The sequence below is a fragment of the Balaenoptera acutorostrata genome, chromosome 17, assembly GCF_949987535.1.
Source record: "Balaenoptera acutorostrata chromosome 17, mBalAcu1.1, whole genome shotgun sequence".
Classification (NCBI taxonomy): domain Eukaryota; kingdom Metazoa; phylum Chordata; class Mammalia; order Artiodactyla; family Balaenopteridae; genus Balaenoptera; species Balaenoptera acutorostrata.
In genome coordinates, this window is record NC_080080.1 from 15,249,607 (window position 1) to 15,270,493 (window position 20,887).

The following is a 20,887-nucleotide window of genomic DNA, read 5'->3' on the forward strand; positions in this document are numbered from 1 at the left end:
GCCCCCACCATGGTGCAGAAAGGATAGTCTTTGCTCTGACTCTTACTAGCTGTGTGCTTTTGGCCTGGTTCCTTCCCCGCCTCTTTGAGCTGGTTTTCTTTCTTTTAAAATAGAAATGATAAGAATTATAAGAGGATCGTTAGGAGTTCTTCATAAGATGTACAACGCCTGGGAGAGGTGTAGTAAATGTAATCTGTTATGTATATACCTGCCCCTTGTACAGTCTGGTTCATTAAGTTTCTTGGCAAGCTTCAAGGAAAAGCTCTGTGCCTTTAGAGGTATATTTGCATAATGAGATGTGTGGGAACCCCAGTGACCTTAAACTGAGCTCCAGCTTGAATTGTGGGCATTTTCCCTTTTCCTGCTCTCTGACCAGGACCAGCCTTCCCGTGTCTAGAGTGGCCGGGGCTGTTCTCGCAGTTGGGTGGCTTCGACAAAACCAAAAAGGCTAAAGTGCTTTCCCAGCAGTTGACCTTGTGCCATTTTTCAGGTGGATCTGGTTTCTAGTTCCAAGAAACATGGCAATGTTTGTGAAATGCTCTTGGCTTAAAAAAAAAAAAAAAAAAGGAAAGAAACGAAAAGGAACAGTGCTTTCAGCTGCTTACATGCCACGGTTCCAGCTTTTTAATGCCCTAACAGGAGGCAAGAGAAAGATGCTGCTTCAAGCCTGGGTCTCCTTATCTTCCTGTAGTAACAGAAATTGATGCGGCCCATCTGTGCTGCTTCAGAACAAACAAGAATGAAGTCATGGTGCTTAAAATAGCGCAGGGTGGCGGGGCCGACTGCAGCCCTCTCTCTCTAATCTCCCTTGGGGACTTTCACCCAGGATTTCAGCATCTCGGCCCATGCTGGGCTCACTTGGCATGGCCACATCTGGGTCAGGCGTGTGCTCGTGACCAGCTTTGCTCCATGCGCAGCCCTCCTAGGAGTGATTTTCTTCGAGAGGGAGAATGTGTGTGGTCTCCTCTTTGGCTTAGTGTTTCATTTTACGTGGCCTGCCCTCCTTCACCTCTATGGAGCTGTCATTGCGTATTTGAGAACCACTTTAAAGCAAAGCTCGCCTTACTAACATAACACATCAATCCAGTGTGGAGCTTTTCATTTTAAACTTGGGGAGTCCCTGGAGGAGACCCTGACTACTTAGCCCCAGAGCCAGGTGCATGGATTGGATTCTTGAGGTTTAACTTAAGAGGAGAGGAAGTAGAAGTCAGCTTGATTCTCTTTCCTGGACAATGAATGAAAGGCCATATTTCTCATGATGCCCGTCTCCTTTCCCCATAATTTTAAGTGGATGAAAATAATATGAGTGGGTCGATACTGCCTTTGTGTCCCTTACAGTCTGGGTGCATCTGGTTATTCCACATGCTTAAAAAAAGTGCATCTTAATTAGCATTCCTTGAGCTAATTATGAAGCATGTATTCCAGTTGACATCCCTAAAGATGCAGGGTGGTTTTGACTGCTTAATTTCCCGTAAAACTTCTGCAGAATAGTACTTACTAGGTGTGGAGACATGTATTCTTAGTGTGTGTTGCATCGGTTGGGTATTTTCCTATAAAGCCACCGAAAATAGCAGAAATCGAGCTTTTGTTTGTCTTCTTGTTGTCCTGTGCAAATAGTTTTGATCATGATGTTTACGAATGGAGGCTCTCAATCTCTTTTTCCTAAGTTGTGTTTACAAAGGAAATGGATGTTGATCGTGGTGGGATTTCTTGGGGAAGGAGTATACTTGGAGAGAGGTATCTAAGGAGGGCTAGATGGACCTGGAAAGGAGCCCAGTTTAGAAAGACGGTGGTTGGAGCCACCCAGACCTGATGAACTTAGCAGCAGTAGGGAAGCAGAGGCACTCCAGGAACATACACAACCCCCCAAAAGGCAAGTGTTCCAGAAGGTCTCAGGGGAACCAATCAACATGGAGAATTAAGGATGCCTGTGTCTTGTATTTTAATATGACAGATGTGGATTTTGTTGTTTGTTTTCTTTTTTTTTTTGGTGACCAGGCCTTTTGGACTCATGGGTCTGTGTCTGAAGCTGTGTTAAAGAGATGATTTGAAGTCTTTAGTGGGAGAAGAGCCCTAAAGCCACCTTCTTTCACCTGCAGTCTCTGGAGTTGTCTTCTTTAACCACTTTAGAGATGGGATGAATTGGTTTCTAGTAATTAAGAGCTTGTTCTTAAACTCTGATGCTCCTGGCCTTCGACATGACCATCTAAATGAGATGCTGTGAATGCTGTTGGTAGGCCCTAGGGTGCTATACAAATGGTGTTTATCATAAGCCCACTTCCCTATTTTTATCCTCCAAAACCATCAATTCGAAATGTAGTATGTTTGCTGAGAGCGTCCGTATATTTGTATTTAAAGTAGTAGCTCTTTGTTGATTTCTGTGACTCCTTTGCAGGTAGAACACAGTCAAAAGTTCCTAACCACAGCCTGCAAGGCTGCATGGGTACCACTTCCTGATCTCTAACCCACCCCCCCCCCCCATCACTTGTCCCCCCAGTTTATTGTGCTCAATCATACTGGCCAGATGTTTTTCCATCCCAGGATTGTTGTACTTGCAGGTTCCTCTGCCTGGAATTTTCTTCCCCAGACTTTTGTATGATTTCAGCTCAAATGTAATCTTGGAAGGACCGTCTGACCAGTCTAGATAAAATACCCCCATCCTCCTAATTCTGCACTCTCCTTCCCGCATTCACTCTCTCTTCCACAGCCGTGTTTTATGGCACTTGGAATTATATGGAGCTTTAATTTGTTTGCATGACCTGTTTCATCTCTTTCCTTTCCACTAGCACGTAAGCGGAAAGGAAAGAGAGAAATTCTGCCCTCCGTGAGGGCAACGTATCTCTGTGTCCACAGTACCTGGCACTCAGTAAAGATATACTGAATGAATGAATGAATCAGAATTTTAAATGAATGAACTTAAAAATAGCCTGTGCTCGCAGGCACACCCTTCTGCGGAGATGATATTTGGATACTCTTAGTAGAGCAGGAGCGAGACGCTCGGACCGTCTGCCTTTATGTAGTGGAGGGAGACTCTAGTGTTACAACTATCCATTTTCTTTTACCAGAACTAAACCAAGAAAAACAAATATTAACTTTGCTTAGTCAAGTGGAATGAGCCCATTTTAGCACATGAGCTATAAAGGTCATCACTTTGCCTTGTATCCCTGAGTTTGTGTAGACAGGGATGCTGAACATCAGTAAAAAACCAACCAGAAATACGTGGTTCATTGTCTTTGACTCATTTCTGGCTGGGGCCTTTTGCAGTACTGTAGCATCCTATAAAACAACAAACAAAAAATCTGCCTTGATGTATTCCCTAGCCAGCTCTTTTTTTTTTTTTTTTCTTCCCGCCCAGTCCAAGAAATCTAGGCTATATCTAAAGGGACTGTTTTCCATTTAGGATGTCTGTCATTAAGAGTGTATATTTCAAACTTGGAGCAAGCTGTGTTTTAAAAGTCAGGCTGGATGGGTCATCACAGCTCGTGTAAACATTCGGAGCCAAACATGTTTTATTCGCCCCTTGGCTAGCATCATTTGTCACACTATCTCCGTGTAGTAAGATGGTGACACCCACGTAGTTTCTCAGGCTGTGCTTTCTACTAATTGTTTGTTTAATTAGAAAATGAGTAAGTATTTATAGGGAAAATCTAAAACTGTGGGGATGAAACCTTCTCTGATTGTACCATGTTATCACCATCTCCTAAGGATTACACTTTTGGAGTGTGTAGGTGGTGCGGGTCTTATTTTGCTGCTGGTGTTTGCTGAGAGATTCTGCTGAAAGTTTCAAGTGCAGCAAAATGAAATCCAGTGGCAGTAAACCCACTATGAAACAAGGGTTCAGAAGCCAAATAGACCAAAAATGTCCGTCTAAACCACGAGGCTTGTGTTCATTCAGCAGCTTTGACTAGGAACCTGATACATTCAAGACGTCTTTGAAGGCCCATAGCTGGATGGAAAGGGCCCATGTGTACCAAAAGGTGTTTCTTTTATGTCACAGGAACAAAGTGAGTCAAACCTTGATAAGCTTTGTAGAATTTGCTGGATCAAAGCTTGGAGCAGATGAGATCTGTAGATAAAGCTAAGAATGGAGTTTGGGTTCTGGGTATAGGAGTTGTTTTCAAAAGGGTGGTCAGTTTTGACTTTTGACTGAATACACTGAGATCTTGATTTCAACTTCACTGCTTTTAGGCATCTTTGCATTTTGGTTGTCTGGTCACATTCAGAGGTATTGATTCCCACCCACGTCCCCGCCACCGCCCGCCCCCACCCCCAACCGCCCCGATAACCAAATCTGCCGTGTTGTTGACTAGTGTCAAGGATGTATGTGAAGTTGACCTTGTAGGACTAAACAGAATGGCTGAAATAAAATGGCGGATGGGAAGTTTTTAGCTGGCCGTGGTCACATGGAGTGAGGAATCCGTTTGCAGACCCAGTAGGGGTAGGAAAGAGAAAGGGGAGGTTGAGAATGGAGAAGAGACGGGGTAAAATTCCTGCTGTAACTGTGAACTGAGGTGTGGCAACCTAGCTTTGTGTCTTTTGGATCAAGCAGGTCTGGTGACACCTCCTGTCTACAGCGTCATTCTCCATGCAGACATCTGTAGGTTTAGGGCCATAATAAAACATGCCTGACAAGATGTGGCATGCGGAGCTGATGGAGCTTGTAAGAACACAACAATGGAGTAGAGATTCTGTCATGCCGCCCTCCTCCAGCCCCTCAGCAGCCCTGTGGGAATTCATGTGGCCTGTTGACCTGGGCTGGCCCCATCCTGCTGCCATCTTGGTTGTAGAGTCAGCGGTGGGGGTGAAAGCCATGGAGACTTTGGATCTTAGCACTGCAGCTTAGCAGCTGTGTGACCTCGTCGTAATTACAGAACCTTTCTAAGCCTCAGTTTCCTCACTTGCCTGAAATGATAATTACACCTCCCTTGCAGGGTTATTATTTTTTATTGAAGTAAAATATATATAACATAAAATTTACCACTTTCACCTTTTTTTTTTTGCCACGCCACGCAGCATATGGGATTTTAGTTCCCCATCCAGGGATTGAACCTGTGCCCGCTGCATTGGACGCACAGAGCCCTAACCACTGGACCGCCAGGGAATTCCCACCACTTTCACCATCTTTAAGTGTACAGTTCAGTGACATCAAGTACATTCACATTGTTGTCCATCCGTCTCCAGAACTGTTTCATTTTCCCAAACTGAAAACCTATACCCAATTAAACAAAAATTCCCCATTCTCTCGCCCAAAAGAACTGAGATTTGAACCCAGGATTTTTGGCTCTGTGGTGTCTTTTCTACCACATCACAACTCAAGAGGGTTTGCTGTCTTAAATGTTGGACATTTCCTAAGAATCTGTTATGTTAATTGGTACCATCTACAAAGATGCATTTTTTTCAATGAACACATACCCTATTCCCTGATCTGTCACTAAGGGTGGGTTGAGAGTTAGGACGAATGAGGCTTGCTATTGCATTCTGCTGAAGTTCTCGCCGATGACGACACTCTAGATCCCCCGGGAAGAGTGACCCATGGATGTCCGGCCCACACCTCCAACTTACAAGCTAAAATCAAATTCTAAGAGAGGAGGAAATGGAGGCATTGCTTTCCCCTCCACTTGAACCCCAGCCTGCTTCCTGATTTGTTCTTTTTTCCTCTTTATAGAGCTCGCAAGGCTAGACTTCTGTCTGCGGGGCACTGGAGCATTTCCTTGCTCCTCAGATGGGAACCTTGCTCTCTGTTCTTATTCCCACCCGCGTTTGCATCTCTCTCCCCTGAACTCCACCAGCAGTCTCCCAACCTGTCTTCCTCTTCCTCTCTCCTGGTCAGCCTCCATGTGCTGATGGGTTTTCTTTCCTGCAGTTCAAATCTGATCACCCCACTTCCCTATTTGAAAACCCTCCATGGCTTCCCATTGCTGCGTAATAAACCTCAAACTCTGCCAACTAGCATTCTAACCCTCTTCCAACTGGGCTCATTCTGAAATGTGTCACCCCTTTCATTCTCCCTCTACTCTCCCCATCCACTAACCAGGAAGCCAGGACACTACAGGAGGCTGGAGGCAAGGAGAGGGGAGAGAGAGAGAGAGTAGCCGAGAGGAAATCCCTGAAGGCTTCCTGGAGGAGGGTGCAGGATAGAGAGAAAGTAAGCCAAGGGCCAAAGGCAAGGCTGAGTGAGTGAATGAACTTGGGATGAAATTTTATGAACGAAGGTCTGTAGAGCTAGGAAAGGGGAGGAAGGCAGTGTTCACTGAATAGACCGAGGGACAAAATAGAATTAACCACTGAGCAGATTGTTGAATTGAGCAGAGGAATCTTTAAAGAACCCCAGGGAGCAAAATGTCTTAGACCCTGCAGAGCTAATTTTTGTTTTCAGTGTTGGAAGGCAGCGCTGCTTCTTGAATATACACACGTTCAAGTATTTACATGCTGAAAGGCACCCAGCAGATTACCTGGCATAAGCCTTTGCATTAGGGCAAGTTATTTACCCTCTCCCTGCTCAGTGTCCCTATCAGGAAGAGCAGGATAAAAATAGATACTTCCTCAAACCCAAGATAACCTCAGTTAAGCTGCAACTTTAATTTTTCATACCACTAAGGAAAGAAGTCCTGCCAATGAAACTGTGACATGCTTTTCAGAGATGTTAAAATGTGGGGCAAAAAAGGATTGGCCACAGAATTGAGCCTAGGATTGTCCTAGAATCAATGAAATACAGTATCTACTTCGTAGGGTTACTGTGGACAGTGCTGGACAGGCAGTAAGTACTCAGACTGCTGTGGTGATGGTGGCGGCGATATTTATATAGAGAAGGAAGCAGGTCTGGAGGCTGCAGTGTCTTAATAACTTGATGCAAGCAAAAGCTATCAGGGAAGTGCTCTTTTTGCAGATTTCGCAGATCTCAGACTGGCCGGGTATCCAGACAGGCGAGAGCCCCTGTTGCCTGTAATTCCGTGTTACTGCAGGCTGGGACCGTGTATGCTTTTAGGCATGATACAACCCAGTGGTCATCGAGCTTTTCCAAGCCTGAGGGGAACAAAGGGCTCAATTGCAAGGCCTGGCCTCTAATCTCGCCTTAGCCCTGCACTCTGATCTATACATTCCCAACCATTAGAGAGACATTCTGTAACCATAATGGTCCGGTGCCGGCCAGAGTGCCTGGGTGCTACCAAATTAAAGGCCAGTGGGAAGCTGCGCAGAGAACCTGGCCTCTGGCGCTTGTGGTCGAGAAGCCGTTATGTAGCGACGGGCCTTGCTGGGAGGAGGTGGCCACGCCTGTGCTCAGGCGACTTTAATTAGGGCTGTAGACTTGGTTGCCCTGTGATGACAGGTTGAAGTAAGGTCTGTGGTTCTATGTCATGAAACCACTCCTGGGAAAAGCCTAGCAAAACCGTGGGCGGCACCTTGGGGATTCAAGAGAGGGTGGCCCTGCAGCACTGGCCCCTGCCCGCCATACCCCACCTGTACTGCACCTGCTCGTCACACTCAGGTGTCGAGTTTCTTCCTGCAGACCCAGACACAGGGTTCCTTCTGTGCTTTGCTTACGGTCTGCAAACACCACTCGGCCATCCCCGACTCGTCCTTGGTCTTTTGGCCTCAAGCTGGGCACCACCTCCCAGAAGGCTGTCCGTGATCCTCGCTCAGCCCCTGTGCTCCTGAGATGCCCTGGCTTATCTCTTTTTGTCGTGTTTTTCTATCACGATTTTCTGTTCTCTGTGTCTTTGCATCTTATTTATCTTTGTGTGTACTATGCTTGGCACATAGTAGGCTGTTTACAGAAGGGCAGTGGAATGGACAGAGCGGAATAGCAAAGGTGATACTCTGAGCGTCCTTGGAGGAGGAGGAAGGGGAAGGCAGCCCTTGAATGCAGATGAATAGTGGCCACAGGTGCAGGGGAGCCAAGAAAGGGAAGAGAATTCACAAAGTCTGCTGCAGTAAGGAGTGTGGGGGAAGGGAGGTGAGGACAGCCCTCCTTGACGTTGATGGGGGCACGGCTCGGGCAGGTGGATGATTCGGGGCTGGTCGTGCACACGTGAACCTAGGTTCCTGTTGGCCTCCTGAGTCCCCAGTCCTGCTCTTGGAGGCTTTGGGAGGAGGGGGGCTATGGACCATTCAGCGCGCACCAGATGCTGGGATTTTCTTCACTCCAGGGAAGAAACTCCACTGCACCTCTTTGCCGAGGCCTCTGGAAGCAGAGGGCACCTGGGGCTACAGCTTTCTCAGCAAGCGTGCGGTGTTCACTTAGCGTGAGGTTTTAGCAGGTGGCCTAAGGAGACCTCCAACCGCGGTGTGCTGCTAATTCCCAGAAGGGAGTTTCGGGCTGCGGGTGCTCCTTCTCTCCCGAAGAGACGTGCTCACAGACCTCAGGGTGCAGGCCAGCGCTGGCTGCCACTTTCTGGAGAGCACGTAGGCAACTCCTGGCACAGTGGCCCCAAGAGGTGGTGTCAAGTGGGGGACCTGACATCCAATGTCATCATGTGGCTAAAGAAAGCAGCTGCCCCTCCGCTCCGAAATGGCTCAGCGTCACGGCTCTATCCACTTGGACCCTTAGGGAGTTGCCCTTGATCTCTGCCTGCTTTGTATTATGGCAAAGTGCTGTCAGGGTTAGAAAAGCTGAGGGTGGGAAGGGAGGTATTAGTGCTTACCAAAAAAAAATAAGAAAAAATGACTGCACTCCACTATTTATAAATATTATAACAATAGCTTGATTTTACTCTCTGGAGCAGAGGTTCTTAACTTAGTGTCAGAATCGCTTGGGTAGCTCTTTGAAAAGTACGCGTGCCAGACCCTGTCTTCAGAGGTAGTTCAGGAGGTCCGGGACAGAGCATGGCTCTTGAGTATTTTGGAAAGGGTAATTGTTATGGGTGCCTAGATCAAGAACCACTGCCTTAGATGGGAAGGCTTCTTGGTGACAAGAGACTGAGTCCTGTGTATATCTTGGGGTCCCCTGCTCTACCTGGCATTTAGTACCTTTTATCATTCACTCAGAAGTGTTTATTGAACACCTGCTGTGGGCCAGGCCCTGGAATACAGTGCTGAGCACCACTGTTGTTGGTACTCCTGGAGCTTCTCCCCGGCAGAGGGGGATCCCTGTTTGTGTTGGAGCAAGAAAGTGTGGAGACCAGCTTCTCTTCATTCTCAGACATCATTGGATCCTGGACTTCCCAAGTTCCATCAGGGAGGTACCAAGTATCAACAGCATGGAGGTTACCCCCTTTCCCACAGTGAACCTGGAGCTCGGCTCACCAAGAAGGGACCCCTGGAATATTGTCAGTGTTAGCAAACGGGATAAATAGATCTAAAACTCCAACCATGACTTTCCCATTGAGACTAAAGAACAGAGCCTGCAGACAAGACTGGGATGGATCCTGCCCCTTTAAAGTAAAAGGAAACTGAAGTTGGCCACCTCCTTCATTTTCAAGGCTTGTCTCTTCCATCCCCTCCTTGTATTCGTGGGTTAGTACTCGGTATTCATGGGTTAGTACTCGGTATTCGTGGGTTATGTACTCGGTAGACATTTCTTGAGCGCCGACTAGACACAGAGGGCACGAAGATGAATGAAGCGCAGCCCCAGACCTTAAGGATTGCTTAGTCTAAGTTGGGAGACAGACACGTGCAGAGAAGTGTAACAGGTTCTGAATGTGTGTTGTGCAAACTGTGAACAGGTTCATCGCTAAAGTGGCTTTGGTGGCTTCAGTGAATAGGGGAAGCCTATGGGGCTTATGGGGCTGTGCTGATCCCCAGGTCCCCCCAGCCTCGTCTGTGAAGGATGAGGCTGGTCCAGGAAGGAAGCCTTGCACTCCTCACCTGGGCAGGGGAGGCTCTGCTTTATGTTCTCTCTCAGCGGTGTCTGCCCCCGTGGCCTTGCTAGGATCCCACTATCTGACCATTTGGCCAGTTTTCCTGCGTGATGGTCACGTGCACAGTCCCAACTGCAGGGTTCTTTTTGAATTAGCCTGAGACAATAGTAGCTTCTGTTTCTAAGAGGGAGCGCTCTGGTGGGAACTGGGGATGATGAAACTTGCTCTTTGTCTAGATACTGTAATAATCAGCTTGTGCGGGCATGAATTGTTTGCAAATATCCATCTGTTTACAGGACCAAAAAACCCGAGAAGGAAATAAACTGACATATATAATTTTTGGAGTTGTTTCTGGGTGGTGGGTTTTATGGGTGATGGTTTCCCAGCCTTTTTACGTTTCACTGTTCCCCTTTGGTTTTGGAAAAAGCGATCAACTTTATTTTAGAAAACAGGGATGTGTTAGTGAGTTTTTCTTACGGAAACTCTTTTTCCTCAGAGGGTGAAGGTTCTGAGTGATAAACATTCTACTGACCACACTCATCCTCCTGCCCTCTGGCATTTTGCTTGGGGGCTGTTTCTGGTTTTTCCTGTTCACCAGTTTGTCTCTGTAGATTAAAAATGGCCTCAGGGCTGAGAGGGGTGGTGCGTTTTAGAGGACAGAGTGTGATCCAGGTTAATTGTGTGTGCGTGTGTGTGCCTGCGTTCCCGGTCCCTTTAGGGTGTCAATCCCTCGTCCTTTTGCCCTCCTGGGGAGGATACTGAAAGAAGCCCCTTCACAGAGGGGAGAGCCAGGATATCCCGGGGAGGGGGTGGACCCAGGAGGAAGGGAGGCGTGGAAGAGTTCGGGGGCTTCTGGGATTGAACTAGCTCGAAACTGCACCACGTTCAGAATTTCAGAACCATTGGTGTCATGTGCACTGAGAACGTGCTTCACAGAAAGAAGTGTTATGACTGTGTGGATTCCCTCACGAAGCCATGGCCTCATTTTTGGCCAACGGCGGGAGGCGTGTGGGAGGGGGTTAAGCTCCAACCCAGGAGGTGCCCTTCTTTTGGAGGGATGGGGTAGTGATCTGTGCTGTTGTGGGAGAGGCCTTGCTGGTTTATTGCCGTGATCTTGCCTCCCCTGTTTAAGGATGTGTGTGTGTGTGTGTGTGTGTGTGTGTGTGTGTACTTCTTTCTAAATACCAAAATATACCTTCTAATTATAAACTTGTGTCATTGGTTCTCTGCCCCCTCCCTCCGCTGTTGACTTTCTGTGGGTTAAAATGCTTCTTGTTTAGGCCTCGTGTTTCTGGGGCCCAGCCTATTCTAACCCGCTCCAATGATTATTTGTGCTGTTTTGAAACCTAACTCTGGGCTGCCGGGTGCCTTTTTATCTCCCGCAGTTGAGCCCAGAGAAGAGTAGGGCTTTTCAAAGTTCTTTTCTGACGTGGCCGTGGGTGGACGCTCTTGAAGTCCAAGGATGGCATTGGGACAGTTGTGTGGTTTTGAGATCTACCTGGTTAGAACGACTATCCCACCTGCCACATTTGGCATGGGGCACGGGCTTGTCGAGGCAGAGCCTTTGAGTCTGTGAAAATAGAGACTGTTTGTAATTCTCTGTGGCTTTTGTTATTCAAGTTCCTTGGGAAATGGAGCACAAGGTCTGGTTTTAACAGACACAGAGTCAGGAGGAGGGATTATTCCTTCCAGTGGTGTATATGTGGATGTATTTCTACTGACGTAGTTATTTTATTTGGACTCTCATTGAATTCTGTGTTCAGGACAGCTCTCACTGCCTGAAGTTGATTTAATTGTTCCTCATAAAAATATCCATACCTTAATGTCAGGGTATTTTAGTTCATTCTGTTTCTTCTGTATATTTCATTAATTTTTCAGGATACAGGTTCTCTACACATCCATCCATCCACCTACTGTTCACTCAGCAGGCATTTGAGTGCCAGCTGTGTACTAGGCATGGTGCTTGATGCTGCTGATTTGAAGATGTGTGAGTCACAGGCCTCTCCTTCAGGGACTTGGTCTAGGTGGACATATCCCTGGGAAACCAGCCCCAGGGAAAATGGGGTCCAGGGGCTGGAGGGGCTTCTGTAAGAGGTCAGGGAGGGCACCCAGGTGGGAGTGGAGTGGCCCAGGTGGTGTCCCATCAGTGTGCTTAGGGAGCGGATCCAGATGATGACCAGGTACTTTTATGTGGTCTCTTTTGATACTGTGACCATTGTATTTTGTTTCCTCCCAAGGATTTCTGTGGACTTTATAACTTAACCAATGGGAACAATTTGGTTTAAGTGTATTGGCTCTGTGCTTCTGAAGTCAAATCATAATTCTCAGCCTTAATCTCCTGAGAAATGAGCTGAGTAGCTCCATGTGATTTTTAGGTAGCTTTTCTGGAATAAGCCTAGAGTGGTGATCCATGTGTTGTGATCCAAGTGTTTTGCTTTATTTAAAGGGAAACTTTCCTGATATTGTCAAATAAAGGCACGCCATATCTGTGATCATTCCTGAGATGCGAGTTACTGAAATGGATTAAGACCCATGGGGAAAATTTAATAAATCATAACTTTCAGATACACAGAATCTGAGCTCTTAAATCAGTGTGGTAATGGATACCATTTGGCTATTATTAAAGTTGCCCTAATGTCAGAAATAACTGTTGTGAACAGGGCAGAAAAGTCCTTTTCATAGCAAATTGTGGAATTCATCTCTGATCATCCATGATTCCAGTTATATCAGGTCCTTAATCAGTGTTAAGTTCTTGTAAAGGAATTATTTATCAGAATTAAATTGATAGATTGTTAGCATATATAACAAAGTTCAAAATCACTGGGGTTTATTCAGATTCATTTGAAATAATGCAAAGATGGTGTCTTATTCAGTTCGGGCTGCTGTAACAAAAATATCAAAGACTGGGTGGCTTAACCAACAGAAATGTATTTTTCATAGTTCTGGAGGCTGTGAAGTCCAAGATCAAAGTGCCAGGCAATTCGGATCTTTGTGAGGGCCTTCTTCCTGATTTGCAGATGGCCACCTTCTTGCTATGTCCTCACATGGCAGAGAAAGATCATGTCTCTTGTGTCTCTTCTTATAAGGGCACTAATCCCATTTGTGAGGGCTCCACCCTCATGATCTAATTACCTCTCAAAGGCCCTACCTTCAAATACAATCACACTGAGGATTAGGGCTTCGATATGTGAATTTTGGGGGTCCACAAACATTCAGCCATAGCAGTTGGAGAGGGACTTCATTTTGTAATGCTTGTTGTAACCTGACAACTTGAAATGGGTCAACAGTGAGATTTTAGGGTGGGTTCCACCCCACCTACAGATGCACATGTGAGCCAAGGGTCTCATGCTTCATTTATGGAGGTAGGTACCTGGGGGTCCTGTGCAATCCTGGTCTCCGGGTTAAATTTGAATTAGACAGTTGCCTTGTCCACAGTGTATGTGCAGTAGGCTTGGGGCTGACCCCGGAACCCTCTTTGGCACAGTGTTGCTGATGAGCCTTTGTGTCTTCACACTCTCTTTTTGCTCTGTGCAGAGGGAACTAGCCTCTGTTCACACCCAGTCCATCTGTGACTGTGTCCTTTTTCTTTTTTTTTTTTTAAGCTGACTGCCTTTAGTGACGTGTCTAGAGAAGAAGGAAAACCATCTTTCTTTTCTAATTTTTGTGACTTCATTTAAAAAAACTTTTTAGTGTGGAAAGCAGAAAGCTTTAGTCTTCATCTTTGACTTTTGCCAGGCAAGTCCATGTCCCAGGACATGGTATAAGTTGAATATTTGTGGAGTTTCATGCATCTGATTGCTCTCACCTGTGTTGAGGCCACTGTGGTGACCCCTTCTTGCTCTGCTGATGTCAGGAAGGGGATATGTAACTCCATACTCGGGAATTCCACGGACCTCTAGGCCCAGCTGTGGGAGTCAGAAGTCCCAGGCGCCCAGAAATGCCTTTCTGTTTGTCCAGTTGGCTGTGGCAGCAGAGTCAGTGTCTATCATGTTGCCTTTTAGAACCATTTGCAGTGACTTCAGGAACAAAAGCTTCCCTAGAAGGGGTCAGTGGACTTGATTTGTAGGCCAGGCAGGGCTCTGTGGGCCCTCCTGGCAGGTACCCAAGCCTGGGTGTCAACAGTTAGAGCTGCAGTGATCACTCCTCTCTCATAATCGCATCATTTTCCAGGCCACATTCTGCTCTGCTTTTTGCGGGGCTGCAGAGCAGAAGAGGGAGGATGGCGTGGTGCTTCACTCGGGAAGTGCTTTTATGATTCAGAATCAAGTGCCTAATTGATCTTTGAGCCTTATTATTAGACTCTTAGAAGTATTGGTGTCGGAAAACTAGAGCCCAGCACCCTGTTCTATTACTTTCTAACTTTGTGGCCTTGAACAGCTTATCAATGTTACAGGCAGTCCTCAGAGGTATTGTGGGTTCGAGTCCAGACCACTGCAATAAACCAAACATTGCAATAAAACGAGTCACATGAGTTTATTTAGTTTCCCAGTACATACAAACGTTACATCTGTGCTCTACTGTAAGTCTGTTAAGTGTTATAATAGCATTATGTCTAAAACAACAATGTACATTCCTTAATAAAAAAATACTTTATTGCTAAAAAATACTATCAATTGAGGCTTCATTGAGTCGTCATCTTTTTGCAATAGTAACATCAAAGACCCTTGATCACAGGTCACCATAACAAATATAATAATGAAAAAGTTTGAAATACTGCAAGAATTACCAAAATGTGACACAGAGGCACAAAGTGAGCAATTTGTGTTGGAAAAATGGCACCGATAGACTTGCTCAACGCAGGATTGCTACAAACCTTCAATTTATATATATAAAAAAGCAATATCTGTGAAGCACAATATAGCGAAGCACAATGAAACGAGGTGTGCCTGTATTTGAGCCTCAACTTGTTCTTTTCTAGAATGTGCAGAAGATACTTCTTCTTTGATTGAGACGTGTAAGTAAACTGTGAAGGCTGTTCACGTTAGTTATCAGGATTGCTAATAGGTGGGTTACATTATGCTCCTCACAGAATAGTCATATGAATTATGCCCTCCCTTTGTTAGTACAGCATCTGAGACCTAGAAAGGTTCCCAGCTGGTTAAGGTTATCTTGTTAGTAGTGATTGAGCTGGGTTTAGGGTCAAGGTTCTTGGTGTTCTTGGCGTAAGAATATACGTCATGTGGGTTACTATGAACCTTTATTTATACTTAATGGAACTCTTGTTTTTCTTAAAACTCTCCATAATTTTGATGTATCCTTTCTCGTGATCTATGGAGAGGGAAGAAGGACTTCCCTGCTATATAATTTAACGCGCTTTGCATTTACAGACGCTTTTATCCCCATGGAAAGTGGCAGAGACTGAGGGAGAGGCAAGGACTTTTGCTTCTGTTACGTTTCTCAAGACGGCGAATTCTTTCTTTGTTAATGACGCGTTTCTTTTAAATGAAGACTGGATGGGAGAAGAGGGTCAAACGTTTAAATACAGGTTAATAATTCATTTGGCAAAGATCTTCATCCTCAGGATTTTCTTGGCAGCTGTCCTCAGGAATGCCTCAGGCCTGTCCTTCCTTTCTGTGGAGTTGAGGCTGCTCTGTTAGCTGGCCGGTTAGTGACGCTGATACAGCTCATTACCCTCGTGTGGGGTAGTGGTAAGATATTTCCGGAGGCATCCGCCCAGCAGTAGGAGCTCTGGAATGCAAATAACCTGAGACGTTGCTGCTCTGCCTCAGTCTGTGATAGGAAAGAGGACTTCTTTGCAGCCAAGGCCTCCAGCTGCCTCCTGATGGGCACTCCCGGGGGGGGGGGGGGGGGGCGGTGGGGGGGGATCAGTGAGTTAAGATTTTTTTAAGTTTTCAGCATTCTTCGACAGCATGTTACTTCTAGTGGTTCTGTGGACTGTAGACCTCCCCCAACATTGTCACAAAAAGTCATATATGTTGTATGTCCTAGGAGGAAAGGAGTATTTCTATGCACAGTAGTGTTATGAAGGCCTGTTCTGTACTGTTTTAAAGATAGCACATATCATGGATGGACCTAGAGATTATCATACTAAGTGAAATAAGACAGAGAAAGACAAATATCATAGGATATCACTCATATGTGGAATCTAATTTAAAAACATGATACAAATGAACTTATTTACAAAACAGAAACAGACTCACAGATTTAGAAAACAAGCCTATGGTTACCAAAGGAGAGACGTGGTTTGGGGGGGTGGGATGGAGGGATAAATCAGGAGCTTGGGATTAACATACACACACTGCTATATATAAAATAGATATTCAACAAGGACCTACTGTATAGCAGAGGGAACTCTACCCAATATTCTGTAATAACCTATCCAGGTAAAAAATCTGAAAAAGAATGAATATATGTATAACTGAATCACTTTGCTGTACTCCTGAAACTAACATGATTTTGTAAATCAACTCTACGCCAATAAAATTTAAGAAAGAAAAAAAAGATAGCACATATCTCCTTTTCCCTGATGTTCTACCAACATAGTTGTAATGAAGAAAAACTTATGAAAGCCACAGTATGTGGAAAGTTATTAGCCGGCCTTTTTTTTGAAGATGGCAGACTAAAGCCACACAGCGTACTTGGCATAACTTTGAGCCGAAGCCTTTCTGTACTGTCCCCAACTGTCAGTGCACAGAAGGCTGCTGGTTACCCCTTTGTTGGCACAGGAACCAGTCTGCGCTTTCCTATCAGATTCAGCTTTCTGAATTCCCACGCCATCTCCTCTCCCACTCCCGTCTGCCTTGTGCTTGTGCCCCATCCAGGCAATCTAGATAAAGGCCAGCCCCCGTGTATCTGGGCACAGAACGGAATATGTCTTGGCTTTAAATCAGTCACTTTTTTTTTTTTTTTCTTGGCCTCGCTGTGCAGCATTCGGTATCTTAGTTTCCTGACCAGGGATCGAACCCATGCCCCCAGCAGTGGAAGCGTGAGCCCTAACCACTGGACTGCCAGGGAATTCCCCAGTCACTTCCTTTTGAAAGTTGCCCCCAAATGGACAGATAGCTTGGAATACAGGTGGTCCAGGTGAAGCAGAGAATTCATTTCGGTCAAGCCATGATGTGAACGAGATTGCAGAGATTAACTCATCACGGGTGTCTCACACAAGGGCAGAACTTCAGAGTGTTTAGGTGGTTATTCATTAAAACAGAACCAACGGGATCAATATTTGGAAGCACTTTTGATGGCAGTTATTACAGATTCCTATCCAATTTCGAAAGATAGAAAGATTCACTGTCTTAGTATGTCCATTGGAGGTGGGTGTGTCTTAAAGGCCTCTAGACTAGAGAAATACTGCTTATTTTGTACATTTAGTTAAGAGGCATGCTTGGTGTGCCTGTGACTATCTTTGTTTTTTTGTTTTTTCTTGTGCTATTCCTCACGTCCCAGTTAAGGATGGGAAGGGGGAACATTGGACTGAATTGGTGAGACTCTGTTGAATTGCCTACATCTCAGAAATTTAGGGCTTATTTGGAGGAAGCAGAGTTGTGCTGCCTTCTAAAACAGTTTTGATCTTAAATTATGCGTAGACTACAACGGTGGTGACCAAATAGATATATGGTTGTGTGTGTGTGTGTGATATTTAATATTTGAAGAACCCGTGACTGGACATCTAGATTTGAGTCCTCTGTCTGCTATTATCTGTGTGATTTCAGATTATTCACGTAAATTTTCTGGGTCTCAGTGTCCTCATCTGTCAAGTTGGACACTGAAACCACTCAGGTCCCTTCCTGTTCTAGTGAATTAACAGGGAAATGCTGGGCCTCCTGCATGTGCCCTGTGTTTCCCAGCCATGGTAGCCTTTGCTGATTTACTAATGTGCTGTGTTTGTAGGAAGGAACTGTGTTTTTCCTATGTATTGTTTAAAGGAGTACACTCCTTGCACAGACCATCGTATAGAACTGCCCTGTCCCATACTGTAGCCACTGGCCACGTACAGCTCTTGAGCACTTGAAATGTGACCGGTCTTGATGGAGATGTATTTTCCAGTGGAAATCACATACTAGATTCCAAAGACTTAGTATGGGGAAAAAAAGAATTAAAATATCTCTTTAATAATTTGTATGTTGGTTTCATATGGAAATGACAATATTGTAGATATATTGGGTTACATAAAACATATTATTAAAATTATTTTCATACATCTCTTTTTATGTTAATGTGGTCACTAGAAATTTGAAAATTACTTATGTGGCTTGCGTAATGTTTCTCTTGGACATTGCTAATGTATAAGTACATTCCTGTACTGGGTAGGAAATTAGAATGGATATTCTCTGGGTCTCATCTAGTTATTAAGGAGTTTATGATTATGGGTAGACAGGGAGGGAGGATGAGGAGAAGGGACCCCCAGGGATGGTTGAAATGGGTGGAACTAGCAGGAAAGGGCTCCAGGGGCAGGTGGCCTTTAGACTGAGTTTTGAAGTTGGGGAGTGAAAATCCTTTAGGGAAAAGGAAACAGAATGGGGCCCTCTCTGACAGACAGGCATGGCCCACGCCCGCCCCCGAGGAGGAACAGGGGTCTGGGAGACAATCACAAAAGAAGCTCTCCCTCTAAGATGGCGTGTATGGCAGCTCTGAGACAGGAAAGGGTGAAACCCAGCAAACAGGAAGTCACTGAGTCCCCTAATCCGGGGATCAGGGTGACCCAGGCTCAGTGCATTTTCCTGTCCTTGTGCCCCTTGGGCGATTTAGCAAGTTCTTCCTGAGCGAGGGTTTTTTCCTGCTGGGTGTCAGCGGGGACTGTGCGACTCGGTGGAGACTCAGGTCCCAGATTGGCTGAAATAACTGCTTTTTTTGCAAAGGCTTTCACATAGTTCTTTATCTGGTCTGTGGTTTCAGAGAAGGGCCCTTCTACAGTCAGAATTCATCAGCGGCCTTTATTTAGAGGGCAGAACTCCAGAGAAATGTTTTTAATGTGACATGTTCCCAACTATAGTCATCTCTGGCCAAAAAAATGGGCCACGAGGACCGTGTTTGGTAGCTCGAAGCAGGTGGAGCTGATCAGTGTAACTTCTGTGAGCGTGCTACATGTGTGCTACGTGTGTGTAACAGAAACGCTCTTTGAGGGGGCATGTCCTACTCAAGTTCTTGTTTTAGACTTCCTCGCATGACCAGTGGGTGCTATCAGCTTTCTTTGTGGCATGTTATCAGCTTAAGCCAGATGTTCTTTGGAAAAAGGCTCTTGTTGCCTGGTGCTTTAACACAACCTAGGAGGTGGCTTTTCTTAGATCATAATTTTAAAAATTGCCATACGTGTGTTTGGGCAATGACGGTGTGAATGAGAAGGCAGAGGTGGTCCAAAGATTTGGGTTGAAGTCAGATAGACTTGATTCTGCAGATGGCCAACATTTAATGGATTCGTACTTGGTGGTAGGCGCTGTCCTGGGCACTCTTCAGGTATTAACTCACTTAGGCCTCATGACAACCCCGTGTGCTAGGTTACTGTTTTTTCCATTTCACAGAGGAGTGGACTTGGGCAGAGGGAGGTAAATTGACATCCCCAAGGTCAACAGCTAGTAGATGGGCACCCATATTAGCTACCAAGGTCTTGCTGGCCCCAGGGATGGATGTGGAGTGGTGGATAAGTCTGATAGCTGTGATTTTGCTGCTAGGTCATACCGACTTTCTGAGCCTCAGTTTCCCTAACTCTAAAACTGGTACCCAAACCCTGCCTACTTTATGAGATTTGTTTTTTAGGGTCGGTTGCCCTGACATAGGGTGATGTCATGTTAATGTCTGGGGGCAGTGTGGAGTGGTTGAAGGTTGTGTGTGTGCATGGCTCTGGTTTGTAAGTGTCCAAGAAGATGGGGTGGAAACGGGAAGGCAGGAGTGGGGGGGGGGGGGAGAGGAGACACGGCTGCCCTGGCCTGGGACAGTGTCGTGATTTGGTTGTGTCGGACACCACATCCTGGTGACCTGGTTCCTTGTCATCACTATGTGCTCTGGCTGGAGCGACCCCTCCTCTCAGCACGAAGCAACAGGAGCCTGATTTCACAGCCCTTTAAAATGTCGTCTCCTCACCGCCCTGGCTGGCCCGTGGTGTGATTTGGTCACCATCTGGGGATCCCCGTTCCACTTGATGCCTGTTAATAAGGTTACACACGGTGTTTGAAGGCAGACTCTGGGCGGCTGGCTAAGCTCTGGGTCTTTTCCGTATCCAGGAGGCGGCCTTCCATTTAGTATTGAAGGAGTTCATCCTCAAACAGTTCACAGTATTTTCCCCCAAGCATAAGAACAAAATCCTGAGCCTTTCACTTTCTATAACTTTCTAAGAGCATTGCACCCTTTCCTTGCATTATAGTGCTCTGAGTCTGTGCTCTTTCGAGATCATGGCGAGAGGGGCCTTAATGACTAAAAGTAGTATCTCAGTGATTCACATTTAGTTCTAAATTCTTACTCAGGGAGCCGTGGTGGGTCATTAGCATTAATGGAGGACCTTGAAGAACCAGGCCTGGTTCTAGGGGCTTTTTATATATGCCTTCTTGTCTGAGCCTCACAACTGCCTTGTAAAGCTGGTATCGATGCCCTTATTGTATAGACAGAGGAGCTGCAGCCTGCCAGGGTCATGTGGTGGCCATGAAAACTGGTAAGAAGCAGGGCCCCCAGCCCTCTGTCCACACCAGCGCATTGTTTAGGTAAGGGCTGCTTCCTGCTGATAGTGGTACGTACATCCTAGAGGTTCAAATGCTTTGTGCCATTTAGGGGAAAATTTTTCTGTAAAGGCCACAGAGTAAATAGTTTAGTCTTTGAGAGCCATCACGTCTCTGTCACTCAGCTCTGCCATTGTTGAGCAAAAGCAGCCAAAGGAAATAGGTAAATGGGTGGGCCTGGCTGTGTTTCAATAAAACTTTATTTACAAACACAGGCAGTGGGGCTGAGTTGGCCTGCAGTGTGTGGTTTGCCAACTCCTGATTAAGGGTTTAGTCTGAATGGAAATGGCTATTATTATTTTTTTTTTTTTAGTTAGTTATTTACTTACTTTTTTTCACACACACACACACACACACACACACACACACACTGTATTTTATTTTTACAAGAGATAAATAGACTGACACCAAGCATTGTACATG

At 45.7% G+C, this 20,887-nt stretch overlaps 1 protein-coding gene across 14 annotated transcripts in view; it reads left to right on the forward strand.

Moving 5' to 3' along the window:
- The window catches only part of MTSS1 (MTSS I-BAR domain containing 1), a 166,915-nt gene that overhangs the window by 59,788 nt on the left and 86,240 nt on the right, over window positions 1-20,887 (forward strand). The window lies entirely within an intron of this gene.